Genomic DNA, 4,255 nt, shown 5'->3' with positions numbered 1-4,255 from the left:
TATGTATGTATGTATGTATGTATGTATGTATACAGAGGGAGAGAGAAAGAGAGAGATACATACATATACATATATATATATATATATATGTCAGTATAACTAGCGATGTGGCTAACCTATTTATGGTATGGTGGGGTAGGAGACTCAAAGGGAAATTAGCAGAGAACTCCATAACCCTAACCATGTACTCCTGCTATGTGGATGATATCAACATAGTAACCAAAGCTACCCTACAAGACAACGTTGATGATATAGAAGCTCACATGGAGAGCATCCAACAAATAGCTAACTCCATCCACCAGAGTATTAAACTAACGATTGACTACCCTAACAAGCACCCCAACTATAGGCTACCAGTTTTAGACACGGAACTCTGGCTGGAAACCAAGCACAGTAAGGTCTAGATCCTCCACTCCCATTATGTCAAGCCCATGGCCTTGGCTACCTGCTCCACAAGAACACAGCTATTGCGGACAAGGCCAAGTTCAATATTCTTATAGCAGACTTGGTGAGAGTGATGCGCAATAGCAGTAGCAACGACAGCAACAACAACAACAATAACAACAACAACTACCAGGATGGCGGCAGCATGGGCGAACACACAAACACAAAAATACAGGAACGATACCAAAAGTCAGGTTCGGAGGCAGCAGAAGCGGCAACGGGAGGGGACGAGGCTGAGGGGAGGGTCATAGTGCTACCAAGATAGGAAGGGAAATCCTGGCCTCAAGTGGACCGTTACAGACTGCATGAGCCGTTCGTTTCACAGTGGACGTGGAGTAATAACGACGGCTCACGCAGATCTTACATAGTTAGGGTATTCGTTAGAGATAGAGATAAGGATATTGTTAGCTCTCCACAATTTTGCACACGTGTTTTCGCATCTAGGAAGAGTACAGTTATCGGCTGAATCTATAATAAAGGTTGTACCGCCAACTGGACTCTCAAAGGGAGGTGTGGTATGTTTTTTCTGTACAGAGTGTGTATGGAGGACGAGAATGCAAGGATTCGTGACGGGATCCTTCATCTCTGGCCCTGGTTTGCTACTTTACTTCAAATACCATCTGAAGAGCAAGATAAGGCTGGGGAGGAGAATGCTGTCGCGAAGTGTGTTCGAGAAACGTGATGAGAAAGGTGGGTGCTAGTAACCATACTTAATCAACATTGGAAAAAGAAGGTATAGCCGCTGGGCCTTTCAGGCTGCCGGGTGCATCTCCTCTTTAAGAAAATGGTCAACATATATTATATATATATATATATATATATATATATATATATATATATATATTTATTTATATATATTAATATTTTATCATCAAATTTTTAAAATGTAAGGCTCATTCGAACTCATAGTAACATTTTTTTTGTTTGTATTGTACTGTTATATGCCTTCTGTATTTGATATATATTACTGTAATAAAAAATTCAGTTAGCAAGCCACGCCTTTTTCTCCTGCGATACGTCGGTATCGTCATCTTTGCTACCCTATGTTATGTGAGTTCGTTTCTGTCTGTTCCTTGTTTATTTGTGTTATTGCGAAAAATCTTGACTGGATTTGAACTGTTGTCGTTTGACAAACAGTAATTAACGCCCTTCGGGGTGGAAAATATCTGTTAATTCTCTATTTGAAAATTTATTGTGAAAAATTGTGAACTGTTGTGAACGACAAGGAGGGGGCGTGGCGGTCTGATTCAGGAAGAACTTGGACGTACAGGTAAGTACAGTCTTTCTGGACCCAGAAGGTAGGCTGGTTGTCCTAGATGTGACCCACGTGAGTAAACAGTCCTTCAGGTTGGTAGCTGTCTACGCTCCTAACGAGCGTTAGCAGTCTGGTTTATATCGAGACCTGGAGCACTTTCTAGTGACGTCAAAAACGATAGTTCTGTTAGGCGACTTTAACCATATCCTCGATGCACGGGTGGATAATGTTGGCTCGACTGATAGGCAGGGAAACCCTGGCCTCAAGGGTTTACTAGAGAGCTTTAATCTAGTACACCGTTACAGCCTGGATGAGCCGTTTGTTCCACAGTGGACGTGGAGTAATAACGACGGCTCACGCAGATCTTACATTTATATATGCATATAAATATAATTACATGTGCGTATTAAAAGCTTTGTTATAATTACAGTTTTGTGCTCTCCATGACTTTGTTTCCTCACAAATCTCTGTGAAATACATCTTTTTAATGAAATTTTGCCGTTATGCGTTTTCAAGGGCGTAGATTGTGATTATTTTGATAAAATTTTGAAAAAATCAAATCCTTCTATTTTCTTGGACTGCCATGTTAGCTTGGCGATAACTGATTGCACTTTGGAAACGAACAATGGAATCCTCTTTCATTTTATGATAATCTTAATATGTATTTTATGATAAGATATATAAAAAAATGAAAGTACGTCTGTATACTCGTTGGCATGTAGGTAACTGGACATTCGTTTACACGAAGGTCATGCACTACTTGACTGACCCCCTCCCCCAAGAACAAAAACATTGCAATAAATACTTGAAAATGTAAATGATTAGAATATTAATTCATTTAGAATATGAATTCATTTAATTTGTACAATATTCTTATAAAATAAATAAATAAATAATAAATAAATGGCGTCCTCTCGGGAAAAAATTTAAGAGTAAATATTTGATATTAGCTTGTGTTGGAATGTTTTTTTCACCCGTATTTCAAAGCCTGAACCATTTTCCGAATTACTTGGATGCCAGCATTCTCTAGCGACTTAAAATTTCCCAATTTTTTTAAAGGAAGTTATTCAAACTACAGTTGGTTCATGTGATTGTTTTCGTTTGGGTATTTATAGACCCGGTCAGGCGAGAGTGCTACAGCTATACCTGCACAAATACAATATCTATCTATCTATCTATCTATCTATCTATCTATCTATCTATCTATCTATCTATCTATCTATCTATCTATCTACTCAAAACAATTGGCTGAACGAACGAAAGCAATCAACATAAGTAGCTGGAGTGTAGGTATTTAACAAATTGACCCAGTGCACGTAATTCAAAGTTTCGTACGTACAGATGAGAGACTACATCTTTAGATGTACGGAGACAGAGTACGGAGAATTTAGAGATGGATTCTGGAAGGGAATATTTGGGGCCGCCATTGGTCAGTTCAATAGAACATTGGATGGAATCTGGGTGGGTGCGTGTTTGTTTTCGTTGTTACATGCAATGTGGAGGCTATATTCTCTCAGCACGAGTCGTTAAGTTAAACATTATGTGCATTAAACCATTTCTAATAGTCATGGGTTCTTAGGAAACTCTGACTAACTAGAGCCACGATGCTTCTAGACATATCAGTGGATTCATCTAGATTGAACAGAAGATTGTTTTTCTCTAAGTGTTGATAGGTTCTCCTTTTACACTAATATATTAGTAAATTAAGACCTTGTTGTAAGAAGGCATAACTCTGTCGAAGATGTATCTTTGCGTTAATAAACTGGCGATTCTTCTGCTGATACCTGTGGATAGGTTTCTAATAACAGCTGGGTGGTGGTTGGAGTTCCAATGGAAGCAAGCAGTATCCGAGTTCGGTTTTCTACAAGGATACTATTTGCTTGCGTGTGAGATTTTGAGTAAAATCCAGTAAATTAAACTGAAATTTTCGGAGATGTTTATAAAGTTCTTCCTGAATTCATCCATGAGATGGCTGTTCATTAAAGTTACCATGCCATCGTCCGTTTACAAAACTGTGTCCAGAACAAATATCTCGACAAAATCAGAGACCTCGACCAGGTCGTAATTCTTCATGGATGCATCGAGCAATGACCCTCTCTTCCTCGGAATCACTGAAAAAAAGGGGAAGAGTATGAGTTTATTGTAGAGAAGAGGAGAAAACTTTGCATGAATTCACGTACACACACACACACACACACACACACACACACACACACACACACACACACACACACACACACACACACACACACACTCTCTCTCTCTCTCTCTCTCATACGCCCGCGCGCACTTATATACGGCTTTGTACACACTTACACGCATGTCTATGTGTATATTAGTGCATTTGAACGAAACTCTAGGTTCCTGAGTGACTCACACACATGTATCATTCATACGTTCATTCACACACACACACACACACACACACATACGTACACGCATACACCCACATATACATCCACACGTGCACATACACACACATACATAATGTATACGTAAGTATTAAATATAGTTTCTTATATATGTGCATGCGTGCGTGTACGCGGATATATATAT

The sequence above is a fragment of the Octopus bimaculoides genome, chromosome 8 (genome assembly GCF_001194135.2).
Source record: "Octopus bimaculoides isolate UCB-OBI-ISO-001 chromosome 8, ASM119413v2, whole genome shotgun sequence".
Classification (NCBI taxonomy): Eukaryota; Metazoa; Mollusca; class Cephalopoda; order Octopoda; family Octopodidae; genus Octopus; species Octopus bimaculoides.
The sequence above is the reverse complement of the archived record's forward strand: the minus strand, read 5'-3'. Positions refer to the sequence as shown.